Source organism: Protopterus annectens, chromosome 9.part0 (genome assembly GCF_019279795.1).
Source record: "Protopterus annectens isolate FY-2018-M chromosome 9.part0, PAN1.0, whole genome shotgun sequence".
Classification (NCBI taxonomy): Eukaryota; Metazoa; Chordata; order Ceratodontiformes; family Protopteridae; genus Protopterus; species Protopterus annectens.
Window position 1 is genome coordinate 510,946 of NC_056743.1, and position 19,608 is coordinate 530,553.

The window sequence follows — 19,608 nt, forward strand, 5'->3', positions numbered from 1 at the left end:
GGCTCCTCGGCAAGAAAGACTGATGTAATGGCATCGGCTGCCTGATTTCATACCACTGACGACCTGACGTCACTCCTGGAACGACAGCAACCAACACAGAAATACTAAGTCTCTGGTATTCGGGCAGACTGAGGGCTACTGCTGGCAGGATAACCCAAGTGTGATGACTACAACAGTGAAACACAAAGAACATCTAAAATGCCCCAAGAGGAACACCCGTGTAAGGAAAAGAAGAATAATCTCCCATCCAAGGAAAGAACAAGGCATAGGGGGGAAAAAGGGAGGAATAGAATACTGCAACAAAGAAGAGAAGAACATCTAAGATTATGCTAAGACTTAGGTTCATAGGTTCATACTAGGCTATCTGCCCTAGGGCATTTATAAGCCTAGCCAGAGTGTGTTTGGCTTTCGCCACCCATTTTAAATTAATTTTGCTATGCCCTTTTTCGAGGTTAGTATACTGTGCCTCTGTCTAACAGTGACACAGAAGTGATACCCGGGGTAAACCTATGATCTCCCATCCACTCATCAAGATTCCTCTTGAAGAGAGTCAATGAGGGACTCTGCCTAACCTGGACTGGGATTTTATTCCAGAGTGAAGGGAGCCTCTGGGTTATGAATCTGTCCCTCCAGCATGTCCTATTTATTTCATTGCTGAGATTCAAGTCTCTTGAGCGCGTAGCTCGATGGGATTTGGATTTTCTGAGGTCCAGCATGTCCATTAATTCCGGGTTGGACATGGCTTTATACGTCAGGCACAGATCGCCTCTGAGCAGGTGGTATGCCACTGAGTAGAGCTGGAGTTTCTTTAACCGGGCAGCATATGGCATCTGTTTAAGCCCTTTGATCCTCTTGGTGAGGTACTTTTGGGGTCTTTCCAGTTGCTGCAGGTGTCTGGTAAGGTACATCTCAAAAGGGGCATTGTACTCAATTATGGGCCTGATGAGGGATGAGTAAAGAGGCACGATGACCCCCCCTGATCTAGACGTGAATCCCTTCATGATTAGGTGGGCTATATAAAATGTTTTTCTAACCACTTTGGCCACGTGGTTGTCAAATGAGAGACTGCTATCAACTTGGGTCCCCAGGTCCCTAATTACTTCTTCTGTACTTAATGGATTACCACCTATGTGGTAATTTGTGGGCACTTTGTTTTTGCCAAAGGGGATGACTATGCACTTTTTGGCGTTTAGCTTGAGGACATGGCTCTGGCACCAGTTGTCTGTTTCTATGAGGCCCTTTTGGAGGATGCTTGTGTCAGCTGGAGAGTAGATTATGGCGCCCAGTTTGCAGTCATCTGTGAATTTGGTCAGCCACAGTCCTTCTGTGTTGGCCTGTACCTCCGAGAAATATATACCGAACAAGAGAGGTCCAAGGACTGAGCCTTGTGGGACACCACTTGTAACTGGTTTGGAGTCTGACATGGCTCCAGCAATTCTAACCATGTGGGTTCTGTCCTTGAGCCAGTTTGCAACCCATCTAGTGATATAGGGGTTTATATTTAAGCTGGTGAGCTTATCTATAATGCCCAAGTGGGGTATTGTATCAAAGGCTTTTGTGAGGTCCAGGTAGGCTGTGTGGACCACATTCCCCTCGTCAATGGCCTTGGTGACTGTTTCAAAGAAATTGACCAGGTTTAAGAGGCAGGATCTGCCCTTAACAAAGCCGAACTGGGTAGGATCCAGTGTCTGTAGGTCCCCAATATCTTTATTTATGAGGTCCATGATGATCCTTTCCATAGCTTTGCAGACCAAGCTAGTCAGGCTTATGGGGCGATAGTTTCCAGGATCTATTGAGGCACCACTTTTGTGGAGAGGGACCACTGTTGCTGTACGCCACTCTTTGGGTACATATCCTGTAGTAAGGCCGAGATTGAACAGTAGTTTTATGTTTGGGTTTAGCTCTTCTTGGAGTTCATGCAGGACGCAGCCCGGGACACCGTCTGGTCCCATTGATGCTGTGTTTTTTGCTTTGGAGAGGGCGGCTCTTACCTGAGCATATGAGATGTCAGGGGGGCAGCACTCTGCTGGGATAGATATTTGCCCTTTGGTGGGGAGTTTGCGCTGAACCTGTCAGCTAGGATGTTGGCAATGTCTGCGGGTTCGGTGTATTTTTTGTCATTTTGGCCTAATTCTGAGCATATCTGGGAATTCCCATCCAGGTTCCTAACATAACTAAAGAAAGCCTTGTGATTATCCTTAGTGTCCTGTGCAATTTTTCTCTCGAAGCTGGCCTTAGACGATTTTATGAGTGCCCATAGATTTTTGCTAATACTGATCAGAGATGCCTTCCCTTTTCGGGATTTTGCTCTGTAGTAGCTTCCTCCTTCTACTGTATAGTTTGTTTATGGCTGGGGTCCACCAGACAGGACGTCTGCCTTTGGAGGATTGGGTCTTGTTTTATTTGGGATTGCATGATCCATGCATTCCTGAAGGTGTTCATAGAATGCGTTTATAAAGGATTCTGCGGTCTGGGCCGTATTTTCCACAGGCCCAGGGGCTTTGAAGGATTCCACCTCGGTTTTGAGGAGTGTGAAATTTGCTTTAGAAAAGTTTTTCACTGTGGTTTTCTGGGCAGGGGGTGGGGTTGGGATGTGAATATCCAGTGAGATTGGGATGTGAATATCCAGTGAGATTAGTTTATGGTCTGATCTTACCAGTGAGGGATACACTTCTGGTCTGGAGCATATAGTCCCCATGTTGGTGATGATCAGGTCCAGTATGTTTTCCCCTCTTGTCGGAGTGGTAACAAGTTGTTCCATACCATTTGAGTTTATAAATTCTAGGAACCTTTGGGCTATGGTGTTGGAGCTAGAGTAATGTTCCCAGTCTATGTTTGGGTAGTTGAAGTCACCCAATATAATGGTGTTTGGAGAGACCTTCATATTTTCCAGTGTTCTCAGGAAGGCCGAGTGGGGTTCCTGGGTTTGGGAGGGTGGTCTGTAGCAGGCTATAAACTGGAAGGCAGTTTTACCCACTGTTAGTTGCACATGGATAGTCTCTGATGCTTCATGCTGTGCCACCAACCTGGAGGTGTGGGTATCTTTGACGAATATTGATACTCCCCTTTTGTGGCTCGGTCCAAGTTTTGGGGCGAAAAGCATGGTATGAGGTATAACCTGGTAGTGCTGGGGTGCTCTCGAGCCTTGAACCAGGTTTCTGTTACTGCACAGATATCGATGTTCTCCATGCTAAGGAGAGTTTTGAGTGCGTGCATCTTGAGGTTTAGACTTCTGGCATTGAGTAGCATTACTCTTAGTTTCTTATCCCTTGTGATACCTATGGAGGTGGGTTTGTCTTTTCAGCCTTGCCTAAAAAAGGCACTATGGGGGTAGCAAGAGCTTTTGCCAATATCCAAAAGCCCAGGGGTGACAGGTGCATGCCGTCCCTAGCGAAGCATCGTGGCTTGTCAAGCATGTCATCCCAGGCTGACAGGCATTGGATCCCCTTTGAATGACACCAATACTTAAGCCAATTGTTGAAACTGATCATCTTGTCTTCATACTGTGGCATTATTCTTGGTGAGGGTAAGATGCTACTCAAGGTCAGGGTCATACTGGCCTGGGCTACATGCTCAGAGCTCCTCTATGTCTCTTTTCATGTAGTCCAGGGAGGTACATCTCAGGTCATTCACACCAGCATGGACAATGACTGAGTCATATTTGTACTTGCCTTGGAGTGACCTGAGTGCTTGTGTTATGTGGCGGATCCTAGCGCCCGACAGGCAGCTCACCGTGACCTTCTCCTTGTTCAGCCTGGTGAGCGGGACGTCAGTGTGCCTGACGATAGAGTCACCTATTACAAGTGTATCAGGTGTGTTGTTTAGCCTTAAGGGCTGTGACTGTTCGGCACTCTGGCTTTGTGAGCTATGTGTTGCACATGTTTTGTTTTGGGGTAGCGGTTGCTTGGGTGTCTGCTTTGGAGGTCTCTGCTGCTTAGGCAGATTTTTATTTAGAGCCTCCGAGTATGTTTTTGTGTGTTTATGTGTTTGGTTTGCTGTCGTGGTAGGTCTATGTGAAACTGGAATTGTAGTGAGTGTGGTTTCCTTCTCCTCCTGACTGGTTATGCCAGTACTGAGTTGAGAGAGCTTAGCCTCCAGTTTGGCTATATGGTTGCATCTCTCACATGTGTTGGAATTTGTTGGGAGGAGGAGAGGGTTGTCTGTGTACATGAGGCAGTTGTAACATTGCCTCAAGATTCCCAGATTCACCAGCTGGACCAGAGAGGAGATTGACAACTGACCTTTGGACATGCTAGAAGAGTATTGGGAATTCCTTTATAATTGGAAAAAAGGAACTACACAACTACTCTATCCCCTTCTATTCTAATATTGCAGTATTCTTAACATGTGGGGGAATGTCAAAGCTTAGCAGGAAACCTGGGAGGAGGAAGGAACAGATGAACTTTCTACAAAGCCATGAAAAATGGTTCTAGAAAACAGCCCTGGATTTCGAAATGCTATCCAGCTTGTAATGTGTGGCGAAAGTATGAATTGAAGAACAACTGGCAACCTCCAGTACCGTGTTAGTATCCCAACCTTTAATGCACACACCAGAGGAAGCCACATACCTAGTGGAGTGAGCTTTACAAGAAAGTACAGTTGTGTACACTTACCATAGATGTAAATATTCAAGTGTATTCACTGTTGCAGTCATCACCTATGGGGCTATCCCTGCTGTGGTAGCCCTTGTCTGGCCCAAATACCAGAGTCAATGTTTTTTTGTGTCGGCTGCAGTCGCCTGTAGTCTGACGTCAGGTCATCAGTGCTACAAAGCAAGGTAGCCGACATCATTACATCAGTTTTTCTTGCCCTAACCCATCAGAAGCACGAGGAAATAAGGAAAAGTGGCCCTGGTGGCCAAAATCCACTGTGGGAAGCTTATATCCCCCTAGGGGAAGATGCTATATGGGGGATAGAGGGAGGGAAACCAGGACTGCAACAGTGAATACACTTGAACATCTACATTTACGGCAAGTGTACACAACTGTACTATGTTCTTCGTGCTTCTCTGTTGTAGTCATCACCGGTGGGAGGATTCCCAAAGCTGAGGAGAAGTGTGGAAGGAAAGGTTAGAGTCATGGGTCCATGTAGTCTGTAGCAAAAATGAATACGGTGTGATATCCATTTGGAAATGGTTTGTTTGGAAATGGGCTTCCCCTCTGCCCCAGGGGGAAAGCTGACAAGAAGTTGGCCTGTTTTTCTGAAAGGTTTAGCACGTTCCATATAGTATCTGATTTGTCTGTGCACATCTAGTGAGTGCAGAATTCTTTCCCCCTTGTTTTGAGGGTTGGAAAAGAAGGTGGGTAGATGTATGGCCTGGTTGAGGATCACATCAGATACTACCTTGGGCATAAAGGAGGGGTTAGTCCTCAGGGAGACCCTGTCTGCATGGAAAATGATGAAGGGCTCAACAGCCATGAGAGCCTGAAGCTTTGATACCCTTCTGGCTGAGGTGATAGCTAACAGGAAGGCAGTCTTCCAGGAGAGGTATTTCAATTCTGTAGAAGCAGCAGGTTTGAAAGAACAAGGTTATTTTTTTAGAACACAATTCAAGTCCCAGGGTGGTGTGGAGGCCTTCTGGGAGGTCTGATATTAGAAGCCCAAATACTACAAATGGCAAAAGCAGCCGGAATGACTGGGGACAACAGAAACATTTTGGTACGAACTTTAAAGGACAATATAATAAAAGAACCCGTTGGACTTGATGAATATATTTCTGATAATAATTTTGTGCTTAACGTTTTTAACTGTGATATTTCAAATACAGTATTGTCTGTTTTGAACTTGGGACTTAAGTATATTCCTACAGCCCTACCTAGATTGCATGTGTTAAAAATGGAAATTTTTCTGCTTAGTAGAAAGTAGCATCTAATTGATTATTTTTCTAAAAATAAGAATGTTCTAGATGAAAATAATATTGTGGATGACAGTACTGATTCAGATGAATCTTTTTTTTCATGTTCATCTATACCGGATATGTCTAATGAACAAGTTTATAATGCCTATGACAATTTGGATACAAGTGCCATTACAGCAAAAAGTTATTTTACTCCTCCATTTACAAACAGTAATATACAGGGATATATTTCTCTTGTTAATTATGAAATTGATCAACTATATGAGGCATGTATGAATAATAAGTCTGTTTGCTTCAATATAACTAAAGATCAATGGTTAGAATTTTGTGCCAATAGAAATACAGTAGTTAATCTGACAAGGGAAATCAAATTGTAATTTTACATTTCACACAGTACTTGGATATTTGTTATTTTCATCTTAATGACGCAGATGTTTATCAAAGGTGTGATATTTCGAACTATCATAAGGCTGTGGAAGAATATATATTGTTATTAGATAAATGACATAGACTGGGATATTTTACTACCCATGACTTATCTAAGAAGTTTCAGGTTGAAAATAGTACAATTGCAGTGTTTCACTGTGTTCCCAAGACACATAAGGGTTTAGAAAATTTGAGTGGTAGACCAATTGTATCTGCAGAAAAATATTTTTTGAGGCCTATTAGTAATTTATTACATGAATACTTGAAAAAGTATGTTTTAGGAATCCCCTCTTATGTTGGGGATAGCCAGGACTTTTTGAGTAGGATTAAAACTATGCAGTGGAATGATTCTATGTTCTGACTATGCCTAGATGTTAAAAGTTTATATACAACTATAAAACATGAAATAAGCATTCAATCTCTTTTTTTATTTTTTGGGGGGAGTCACCTATGTCACATTTTCTCATTGAATTGGTATCTTTCTGCTTAAAAAATTATTTTTTTTACTTTTAATGGTGACATTTTTCAACAATTGCAGGGTACGCCCAAGGGGGCTGCATTTGCCCCCATGTATGCAAATTTAGTTATGGGTTAAATTTGAAATAGATAATATATACCCACATAGCTTTTATAAAGCAAGTGTTCTTTTATATTTGAGATTTATTGATGATTTGATTTTTTATGTCAAGGAAAAATGGAAGATGCTATGTTTGTAAAAGATTTACAAGTTAATTCAATGGGCCTAACATCTGATGGAATACAATTGGGTCATAGTGTGAATGTTTTAGATATTAAACTGGATAGACTGAATGCAGGTCTATATAATAAATTCACACATAGAAACCAGTTTTTGTATGGAAATAATTGTCATCCCGGGCATTTGTTAGCTGTTTTGCCCTATAATTAATTCTTGAGAATTAACAGATTGTGTAGTACAGAAGAAGTTTTTAGGTCAGAAATAAACATGGCTGAACAAATGTTCCTCAATAGAGGTTATGATGAGCAACAGGTAATGGAGGCTAAAGTTAAACATTTTTGAACTTAGAGATGGACAAAAGAGAAAAGGAGATAGATTTTTATTTAGAAATAGGGAAATTATATAGTTGAAAATAATAATAGTAGAGTTTTGGGTAGACAGACACAAAAGGAAATTTATTTTGTTACTACCTTTAATGTACTTACAAATAGAGTGGTACAGTGTGTAAAACAGTTTTGGCCCATGTTATTAAGAGATAAGGAATTGTGTTATTTGCTACCAGAGCAAATTAAAATCTCTTATAAGAGAGCCAGAAATTTGAAAGATATGGTAGTACATAATTATTTTTGTTTGCCATCTAGTAATATAAATGCAAGTGGAATAAAAGACAAGGGAACCTTTCCTTGTAATAAGTGCTCGATTTGTAAATATTTGGTGCCCTATTTCACATATATTAATAGAATACAGTTCACTCCCAGATCCCATTACACCTGCTGCACTGAGGGAGTGGTTTATGCATTAAAGTGTACTTGCAATTTGTATTATATAGGAGAGACATACAGAAGTTTTAAAGTACGCATGCAGGAACATATTAGGGACATAAAAAACAAGAGATTAGAAAGTCCTTTAGGGGCCCATTTTTTATATTATCATAATTCTAAGACTGATGAAAGATTGTGTGTTAGAGAAGGTAGATGTATTACTTGGGGAACTTAAAAATGTTAACAATAAACTGCTACAGAAGGAAACATTGCTTATTTTAAAGTACGGCACATTGGAGCCCTTTGGGCTTAACAGAGAGTGTAATTGGAAATATGTAATTTAAATAACTGTTTTATTGAGTTGATTATTAATTAAGGTAATTACTGGATGTATTTAAGTACATGTATTATGATGTTTTTAACTCTTGGACGGCATTTCATGCTGAGGCGCTAAGTGTGTATTACATTTTCCTACTTTTGTAGCTGTGGTGGTCTTCGTAGTATTTGGAATTGTTTTTTGACATCTTTTGTGGTTTTGCTGATATTAGAAGCCCCTCTGAGGAATTGCTTAATCAAAGAATGAGAGAAGAGGGGTGGGGTCTGAAATGAAATGAGCAAAAATGGCTGAGACATGGATTTTAACTTATTCCCAACAGTACAGCTCTTTTGAGTGTGTACCTTTAACTCTCAGAGGGTGCGGCCTTGAGCCTTTAAAAATGAAGTTATCGCCTTACAGTTCTAACAAATACTCATTGACAGAGGTCAAATATCAATACAATTGTGTTTGCCATCATGTATGCTTCAAGATAAAATATTCTGATATCTTGCACATAGCATGGTTTTGGAATTATTAATGCAAATATAAACAAGTAATATTTGATGCCTAGAGGAGCAGTAGGAGGTGTCACTCGGGTGAAAGAGAGGCCACTATGGAGCAACTCGGCTAGGTAATCCAAGATAAGCGGGATAGAAGGATGGGAGGTACTGGTCCCTTTGGACTGGCTCCAGGAGCAGAATCCTTTCCATTTTCCTGCGTATGAGTTTCTGGTGCTGGGCCTTCTGGCCTCTGTGATGCTGTCTAGGACCTGTTTGCTTAACAGGGACTCCTTGTTAGCTTTTAAGGTATAAGCCATGCTGAAAGATTGAGAATCTGTAAGTCTGGGTGCAGTATCTTCCCCCTCCCCTGGGTCAAGTGGTCTGAGATCAGGGAAGTTGCTTGGGGGGCTGTAAGGTCAGGCTGAGCAGTAAAGGGTACCAATGCTGTCTGAGCCAATCTGGAGCAATGAAGATGGCCTTTGGTCTCTCCTTCCTTATTCTGATCAGTACTTTGGGAATAAGGAGCAGAGGAGGGAGGGTGTACACAAAGAGGGAGCTCCAGGGGAAGGTCAAGGCATCTACCTTCCACGCTAGGAGGTGATACACCCTGGTACAGAACTTTTGCAGCTGGTGGTTGAGGTGCGAGGCAGAGAGAGATCCACTTCCGGATTCCCCCACTCCTGAGTGATTTGCAGAAAGATTTCCTTGTGGAGCTGCCATTCCTGGGGGTCCAGTAAGTTTCTGCTTAGGTGGTCTGCCAGGGTGTTGTTGACCCCTGGAAGATATTGGGTAATTAGGTGCAGACTCATGGAGGTGGCTGCAAGCCAGTAGCTCATGGCTAACCTTCAAAGGGGGTAAGACTGGGTCCCCCCGTTTGTTGATATACCACATTACTGTGTTGTCTGTTTTTATAAGAACCCCTGGTCTGAGATGGGGTTTGAAAGATGTCAGAGCCTTTTGTACTGCCATCATTTCTTTCTGACTGATGTGCAAGTGAAGTTGCTGGACATCCTAAAGACCTTGGGTGCACCTGCCTGCTAGGTGAGTGTCCCAAGCAATGTCTGAGGTGTCGGTGGTGATGGACTGGCTGGTAGGGTTAGAGATGAAGGGAAGACACTTGTTCCTAGTACAGGCCTCTGCCCACCAGAGAAACTCATCCCTTATACACGGGATCAGAGGGAGAGAGGTCCTTCCAATCTAGAAGCTAAAGGAGGAGTCAATGGCAGCCTAGCAGAAATGGCTTTCAAGTGAACTTTCACTGAGAAATAAGCCAAACCACTCTTAAGTAACTCACACAAGTAGTAAAGAACTGCTGGAATATCCACTGAAAGTGGATCCAGATTCCATGAAAGATACCAAGTAGAAAATCTCTTCCATTCAGATAAGTAAGATCTTTTAGTATTGGGTTTTCTGGCCTTCTGCAGTACCCTAAGGACATCCTCAGAAAAGGAATCAAACATTTATCACCCACAGAGTCGGTGTCTGAAAGGAATCAAACATTTATCATCCACAGAGTCGGTGTCTGAAAGAAATCAAACATTTATCATCCACAGAGTCTATGTCTGAAAGGAATCAAACGTTTATCACCCACAGAGTCGGTGTCTGAAAGGAATCAAACGTTTATCATCCACAGAGTCGGTGTCTGAAAGGAATCAAACATTTATCATCCACAGAGTCGGTGTCTGAAAGGAATCAAACATTTATCATCCACAGAGTCGGTGTCTGAAAGGAATCAAACATTTATCATCCACAGAGTCGGTGTCTGAAAGGAATCAAACATTTATCATCCACAGAGTCTGTGTCTGAAAGGAATGAAACATTTATCATCCACAGAGTCGGTGTCTGAAAGGAATCAAACGTTTATCACCCACAGAGTCGGTGTCTGAAAGGAATCAAAAGTTTATCATCCACAGAGTCGGTGTCTGACAGGAATCAAACATTTATCATCCACAGAGTCGGTGTCTGAAAGGAATCAAACATTTATCATCCACAGAGTCGGTGTCTGAAAGGAATCAAACATTTATCATCCACAGAGTCGGTGTCTGAAAGGAATCAAAAGTTTATCATCCACAGAGTCGGTGTCTGAAAGGAATCAAACATTTATCATCCACAGAGTCGGTGTCTGAAAGGAATCAAACATTTATCATCCACAGAGTCGGTGTCTGAAAGGAATCAAACATTTATCATCCACAGAGTCGGTGTCTGAAAGGAATCAAACATTTATCATCCACAGAGTCGGTGTCTGAAAGGAATCAAACATTTATCATCCACAGAGTCGGTGTCTGAAAGGAATCAAACATTTATCATCCACAGAGTCGGTGTCTGAAAGGAATCAAACATTTATCATCCACAGAGTCGGTGTCTGAAAGGAATCAAACATTTATCATCCACAGAGTCGGTGTCTGAAAGGAATCAAACATTTATCATCCACAGAGTCTGTGTCTGAAAGGAATCAAACATTTATCATCCACAGAGTCGGTGTCTGAAAGGAATCAAACATTTATCATCCACAGAGTCGGTGTCTGAAAGGAATCAAACATTTATCATCCACAGAGTCGGTGTCTGAAAGGAATCAAACATTTATCATCCACAGAGTCGGTGTCTGAAAGGAATCAAACATTTATCATCCACAGAGTCGGTGTCTGAAAGGAATCAAACATTTATCATCCACAGAGTCGGTGTCTGAAAGGAATCAAACATTTATCATCCACAGAGTCAGTGTCTGAAAGGAATCAAACATTTATCATCCACAGAGTCAGTGTCTGAAAGGAATCAAACGTTTATCATCCACAGAGTCGGTGTCTGAAAGGAATCAAACATTTATCATCCACAGAGTCGGTGTCTGAAAGGAATCAAACATTTATCATCCACAGAGTCAGTGTCTGAAAGGAATCAAACATTTATCATCCACAGAGTCGGTGTCTGAAAGGAATCAAACGTTTATCACCCACAGAGTCGGTGTCTGAAAGGAATCAAAAGTTTATCATCCACAGAGTCGGTGTCTGAAAGGAATCAAACATTTATCATCCACAGAGTCGGTGTCTGAAAGGAATCAAACATTTATCATTCACAGAGTCGGTGTCTGAAAGGAATCAAACATTTATCATCCACAGAGTCGGTGTCTGAAAGGAATCAAACGTTTATCACCCACAGAGTCGGTTGTAAAGATGACAGATGTGGATGAAGCAGAGATCCTTTGTCCTGTGTGAGAAGGTCCACTCTGTGAGGTAACTTGTGATGACTGCCCTTGGCTAAATGCAGAAGAGGAGAGAACTAATGCTGTCTTGGCCATAAGGGAGTCACTAGGAAGATTTTGGTCTGTCCTGCTGAATCTTGAGCAAAATGTTTTGTATGAGAGAGAAGTGGGGGAATGCATAAAGAAACAACCCCTTCCATGAGAAAGATAGGGCATCCACCTTCCAAACCAGAGGACCTGGAACTCTGGCATAAAAAAGAGGAAGTTGTCTGTTCAGAGGAGAGGCAAAAAGATCCACTAGAGGAGTACCTCACTGATGGGGCAAGTCCAGAACCACATCCCTGTGAAGCATCCATTTGTGGAATTGCGACATGGACCTGCTTTGAGTGTCTCACACCAAATTTTGAGAGGATGCAATATAAACTGCTTGAAGCATCACCTAGCACTGAACTGCAAGTTCCATGCCATCAGAGCCAATCTGCAAAGAAGATATGATTTTGTCCCCCCTTATTTACACACCAGAGGACTGTGGTGTTGTCCATAAACACTTGCAGAGGTCCAGGATGAAACAGAGGATGGAAAGCCTGTAGAGCTAGAATGAGGGCCCTCATTTCCTTGATACTGATATGCTCCTTTATTTGAGAAGGGGCCCAGAGACCCTGAACCTTTTTTGAAGCAAAGGTTGCCCCACAACCTGTGTCTGAGGCATCTGTGGACAACTCAATTGGTTAAGCCTGATGAACAGGAAGGCCTAGATTCAGAGAAAATTGCTGAATCATGCAAAGAAACTCTGATTTCAAGCATGAGAGAAGAGGAAGTACAAACTGGAGAGGATGAGCATGCTGCATCCAAACTGATTTTGGGTACCAATGAAACATCCTCGTGTGAACTTTTGCAAGGGGTACCATAGGTATTGTGGATGCCATAAACCCCCGTAGTCTTAGAAATTCCCTGGCACTTAGAGATGGAAGAGACAGCAGACTGTGGAAAAAGGAAGTGAGAGACAGAATCTTTTCTGGTGGAAGAAAAGCCATCATGAGGTCTGTTCTTAGCCTGCACCTTAGGAAAATGTGATCCTGAGAAGGGGTAAGAAATGATTTTTTTTTAATTTACTGTGAACCCCAACCTTTGCAGGAGGGAGATGGCAAACTGCAGATTTTGAATTAACTATTCTGGAACAGGAGCCAGGAAAAGGAGATCATCCAAGTATGGATATACCTGAATACCTCTGACCCTGCAATAAGCAATCACTGTGGCCAAACACTGTGAATACCCTTGGGGCAGTGGATAGACCAAAAGAAAAGACAGAGAACTGAAAGTGCAAGGAAGCCAGAGAGAAACGTAAACATTTCCTGTAAAGAGGATGAATAGGTATGTGAAGGTAGGCATCCTTGATGTCCAGAGAAGCCATGTAGGCCTGAGAATGAAACAAGGTTTGTAAAGACAGCATGCGAAAAGTTGGAACTTTTAGACAACTGTTTAAATGGGAAAGGTCCAGAATGGGTCTCGAAGGACCGTATTTTCTGGGCACAAGAAACATTCTCAAGTAAAACCCCCTTCCCCTTTGGCCCAGAGGAACATGCTGAATTGTACCTTGAGTAAGTAATTCTTCTAGAACCTGGGGAAACAAATCCAACTGGTTTGGAGGAGGATGAGGAATGCCCCTGAAAGAGGACGTTTTTCCCAAGTCATGAAATATCTGTGTTGGTTAACAGACAGAAAGATATTTCTTACACTGGAGAATTAGCACCGTTGGATTCTTCCTCAGGGGAAGCATATTCTAAAGGGGACGTTATTTGAATGGAGTATGCCAAGGAATTCTCATCAGATGAAGACTCAACCTCTGAAAACTGCTGTTCACTAACCCTCTTAACAGGGGAAGAAGTAAAAGAAGGGGCAGAACCAGCAGTAGAACCATTAAAGTAGAGCCATTAAAGCCTTAAGCAATCCCCGCGAAAAAGTATCCCAGTCAGACTGAGGCCATTTAGGGGCCTGAAGAGGGACAGAACCAGCAGCAGAAGGCTTAAGAGCCATTAAAGCCTTCAGCAATCCCTGCGAAAAAGTATCCCAGTCAGACTGAGGCCATTTAGGGGCCTGAAGAGGGACAGAACCAGCAGTAGAACCATTAAAGTAGAGCCACTAAAGCCTTAAGCAATCCCTGCGAAAAAGTATCCCAGTCAGACTGAGGCCATTTAGGGGCCTGAAGAGGGACAGAACCAGCAGCAGAAGGCTTAAGAGCCATTAAAGCCTTCAGCAATCCCTGCGAAAAAGTATCCCAGTCAGACTGAGGCCATTTAGGGGCCTGAAGAGGGACAGAACCAGCAGTAGAAGGCTTAAGAGCCATTAAAGCCTTCAGCAATCCCTGTGAAAAAGTATCCCAGTCAGACTGAGGCCATTTAGGGGCCTGAAGAGGGACAGAACCAGCAGCAGAAGGCTTAAGAGCCATTAAAGCCTTCAGCAATCCCTGCGAAAAAGTATCCCAGTCAGACTGAGGCCATTTAGGGGCCTGAAGATGCCTTGTTTTTTTCTTAACATGCACCTCTGACAGCAAGCTGAAGGACCCAATGTAGATGTGCTTTCAGCAAATGACATCGGGACTTCTTCCCTAAATAAAGCCTGAGGTATGTCTCTGGACCCTTCCAACACAGCAAGCCATGCTTCCCCTTGTCTGCCCGAAATGGATGTCTGCACTGCCTCTGAGGACGTGCCTAGGTCGGATTCTTTAATAGCCTCCGCAGCGGTGTCCACCAAAGAACCAGATCCAACCTCCAAATGTACCGCAGGGATACACTGGCGGAAAGAGGATTCAGGCCTAGGCTTACTGATCCTCCTCTTCAAAGTTGGCTCAGCCAAAGGACCCACAGAACCTTCCATAACATCTTTATCTTTTCAAATGCTGGTCATCTGCTAAGTAGAGGTTCAAAGGCAAAAGATGGCTCTGCAAGTTCTTTGGGAAAATGGCTTGACAAATAGCACAGGAACAGTGGTCATGATGTGGACCTACTTAGGTCAACTGGTGCCCTAGGCAAAAGGGCTCCACGGCACTCCCCACCACCCCACCCGGTGCCCCCATCCTGGTCTACCTACATTAAATAAATACTGGAAAAGCACCCCTGCTAGAGTGGCGCCCTAGGCGGCCACCTAGTTGGCCTATGCCTAAGGCCGGCTATAGGACCTAGACAAAACAAAGATCTTGGCTACCCTTATGTGGAATTTGCCTTCCACACCTACACTTGCCTTTTTTGGATGACATGAACTAAACAAAAAAGGCAGTAGTAATAAAAATAAAACCCCAACAGGGCACTTACTTGAAAGTTGTAAGCAGCAAATGGAAACAGGCAGCCCACCAATGTATGAGTCAAGCATTCCGAATGGCGACAGAGAAGTTCTGAGGATTGTATGTGCGAGTGTCCTTTTATAGCTGCCATTCAGCAAGCCATACGTGCGATGTCCCACTTACTTGCAGTAGCTAAAAGCTGCTGTATGCTGACCGGACATCAGGTCACTTGGGGCAGAGGATCTCCTAAATGTTAAGAATACTGCAACATTAAAATAGAAGGGCATCTTTGCTTTCTTTGCATACTAGTTCAGTTTGCTTAGGTCCAAACTGTGTCTGAGGTCCCCTGGTTTCTCTGGCACTAAGAAGAAGCATGAATAAGTTCTGCATCCTATCTGGTCTGGTGGGATCTTTTGGATAACTCTCTCTTCTAGCTGCTTCTGGACTTCTTCTGCTGCAGCCTTCATCTGACTGGGTGAAACATATGGAAGTTTCTTCCTTTGGTGATGAGGAAGAGGGGAAAATGGTATGTAATAGCCCCGGATATTATTCTTAGCACCCATAAAGTCTTAGGTTGTACATGCGCAGGCATCTAGGTGCAAACAGAATCATCTCCCAACTGCCTCCAGAGCTGAAGAGTTGGGCAGCATTTCAGGAGCACTGAAAGGGTCTGTCTGCACATGAGTCTCTAAAGCCATGATTCCACAGACCTCCTCTCCCTCTATGGTGACATCTACCATTGTGACTCTGGAAAATATCCCTGACATTTACAGAACCACATTTTCTTACTGCCTCTCTAGTTCCTAGTGAAAGTTTGCTGAGTAGTACAAAATCTGATCCTTATGGCAGACAGGTTCTTTCCATCTCGTTTGCTGTAGGTAAGCGTATCTTTTACTGATGGCCCAAACAGGGAAGCACCATCAAATGGGGCATTAATAAAGGAAGTCTTAATAGGCTCCTCAAAGTCACATAGCCACATCCAGGCATGTTTCTTTATGGTGATGCCTGAACTGGCTGCTCATGAGGTACCTTCAGCTGTGTGCGAGACTAACCTCATTGAAGCACTCGATATAGATAAGAGTCGCCAGCTGACAGGATATCCTTTTGAAATCCTCAGCAGACATAGACTCAAGAGACTATCTGAATGTTCTTTAGTCAAAACTACCTGAAGTCTAATAAATGCACCAGGCAGTTAGTGACCTCTGAGTAAAGGTAGCTGAGGCAAGCACTCACGTTCTAAATCTGTCCAATGGTCCAGACTTTCTGTTAGGTGGATGGACAGAAGAGCTCTGTTCTGCTAGCTCTTTCTTAGTGGCTGCTGCCATCACCATAGCACCAGCTGGGACTCCTTTGCTCCAGTGGGATTTGCCTGTAGGTGTGGCCAAAAACTTGTTGGGATGTTTGGGGATGGGCTCGACCATATCTGGCTCTTTCTATGCCCAGTGGGAAACCAGATCAATAAGTTCATCTGCCGGATGGGGGTCACCCAAAACATAAACAGGTCAAAACCGAAAGACTCCAAAACACTGTCTCTTCAGGTGAGGGATTTTGGGATGACCAACCACCAGGATCCCTAAAATAACTCCAAAGGAGATGTCCGGTGGTGACCTGGGGGGGGGGTCCCCTCTCCTTCATCAAAGTCGGTATCCTCCATGAGGGAGTCTATGTAACTCCTTTTACACGTTCTTTTCTGGTGCACCTCTCCTGTGGGAATGTTCTGGAGAGGTGACGGAAGACAGGGAAAGTTCCTCCGCTGGAACTGACTGGACACTTATTGCAGCCAGCGCTTTCTGTGGAATAGGTCTGACCAAGTCACAGCTCGGAACCGATGAGAGAAATGGGGTAGGATTTGGAACACGAGAAGACGGTTCCCTTTGGAGAGAAAGAGCCTCTTCCACCACCTCAAAAGCCGACGGACCAGGAGGAGCTTCAACCCACCCTCTCAGAGGCAAAGATACCGAAGAGGGTAGCTCTAGGCCACCCCCTGATCCGAGACTCAAGGGGCAGAATGAGATCCAAACTGTCCAGGGATGAAGCTTCGAGGGGGAGGGATGCATACCACATTTCAGCTCTGCGGACCCGTTCTGATCTGAGGGAATCAAAACAGAAACAGTCAAGGAAGCAGTCAGAGTGGAGGAAGGAACCTTCCTTGGATCAGACACCAAACCTCTCAGGGATCTCGGATCCTGGGACTCCAAAACCACTACTCCACATTCCTAAACACCCTGGAGAATATTAGGATCCAACCTAACACTGTCTTACTAGGCGACTTCAACTACCCTTCGATTAACTGGGTAAACTACTCATGTACGAATAGACTTGCCCAATGTTTCCTGGAGTTCATTAATTCCAATGCCCTGGACCAGCTCGTTCTTACCCCCACTAGAGGTAGCAACATCCTTGACCTGGTCATTACTAACATGGGTGACAATTGCTCTACAGCAGTAGTTAGCTCTTCCTTGGTCAGATCCGACCACAAACTAGTCACCTTGGAAATCCACATCCCCCCCCCCCCCCCCCAAAGGTAACAACCATGAAAAACTTCTCTAAAGCTAACTTTGGGCTCCTAAAAACAGAGGTAGCTAACTTCACGGTACCCATGCAAATACAGAATAGTTGCATGACCAGAGAGTAATACACCAATGCACTGTATGAACATGTACACAAATGCATGGATCTCGCCATACCCAATAGAAAAAAGATGTTCTCCTCCAAAAAAAGGAAGCCAATCTGGTGGTCCCCTGCCATAAACAAACTCTACAACAGAAGGAGGAAACTGATGCAGAATAAGGTGAAGTCCCAAGACTGGAAAAACTCCCTTATTAACCTCAACAAAAAGTTGAGATCCCTCATCAAATCCTCTAAAGCTAGCGATGAAAACAGAACTGCAGCAGATAGTAATGCAACCACAAGGCCTTCTACAGTTATACAAGGAATCTCCATGGCAATACCCAGATCTGCTCTGAGCTACTGCACAATGGTACCTCCTATACCGAGCCAACAGATATTGCCAGTATACTGGCTGACAGATTCAGTGCCAACTTTACCCCTCCCTCCCCCACCAAAGGACCAATCACACCACCAGTAGATTGCCAGGCACCCAGTATTACTGCTGCACAGTTTAAAACAGCACTGTCCAAGGCCAAGAATACAGCTTCTATGGGACCCGACAAAATCCCTGGTTGTGTTCTACATGAACTACAGAGTGAACTGGCACCTCACCTGTGTGCCCTGTTCAATCACAGCCTCACCTCAGGCTTTGTCCCTAACGAATGGCGCACTGCTACAGTCATCCCTCTCCACAAAGTAGGGGCGACTACAGACCCTGGGAACTATCACTCCATTTGTCTGAGGAGTCTGATATGCAAAGCTATTGAAAGCATCATTATGGATGGTATAAACAGGGAATCTCCAAACTCTGGATCTCACACAGTTTGGTTTTGTGAAGGGTAGATCATGCCTGCTCAACTTGGTCAACTTCTTTGAGTCAGTCACCAGAATTGTGAATGAAGACCAGGTGGTTCATACAGCCTACCTTAAACTGGCCAAGGCCTTTGATACCATTCCCCACTCAGGAATCATAGATAAACTCACTAAGCTTGGCATCAACCCCCATATCACTAGGTGGGTTGCAAACTGGCTCACAGATAGAACCCACAGTGTGAAAGTAGCTGACTCCAAGTCAGACTGCCGACTAGTCACGAATGGAGTCCCACAGGGTTTGGTCCTGGGTCCTCTCCTGTTTGGTATCTACTTCTCTGAAGTCCAGGTCAACACAAAGGGACTCTGGCTGGCAAAGTTCACAGACAACTGCAAGTTGGGAGCTATTATTAACTCCTCAAGTGATGTTGACATCCTACAGACTGGCCTAACTGAGACCAATGACTGGTGTCAGAACCATGGCCTTAAGCTCAGTGCCAAAAAATGTGTCATCATCCCCTTTGGGAAAAACCCGGTTGCCATGAATTACCACAATAATGGTAGTCCACTGAACGCGTAAGGCGTTATACGAGATCTGGGAACACAGGTTGACAGCAAGCTCTCTTTTGATCACCACATTGCCACTGTGGTCAGAAAGTCTATGTGGCACATCTCATTACTAAGGGTTTTGAATTCAAGAAGAAAGAGGTCAATGTCACCCTCTACTCTTCCCTCATTAGGTCAATCATCGAGTACAATGTCCCATTTGGCATGTACCTTACTAAGCACCTGCAACAACTAGAGAGGCCACAAAAGTACCTCAAAAGAGGATCCTAGGCCTTAAACACTTGTCCTATATGAACAGACTGAAAAAACTCCAACTATTCCCTGTCTCATATCGCCTACTTATAGGCGATCTCTGCTTGACTTACAAAGCCATGTCTGACCCAGCTCTGTTAGAAATGCGACATCTAAAGAAATCCCAATCCCTCCACACCACATGCTCCAGAGACCTCAACCTCATTACCACAATTAACAGAACATGCTGGAGGGACAGGTTCATAACCCAGAGATTGCCCATGCTATGGAACAGAATTCCCATACATGTCAAGCAGAGCAACTCGCTGACCCTCTTCAAGAAAAATCTTGATGACTGGA

At 43.8% G+C, this 19,608-nt stretch overlaps 1 protein-coding gene across 1 annotated transcript in view; it reads right to left on the reverse strand.

The window, feature by feature from the left end:
• Positions 1 to 19,608, reverse strand: part of PPFIA1 (PTPRF interacting protein alpha 1) — a 2,891,353-nt gene that overhangs the window by 266,377 nt on the left and 2,605,368 nt on the right. The window lies entirely within an intron of this gene.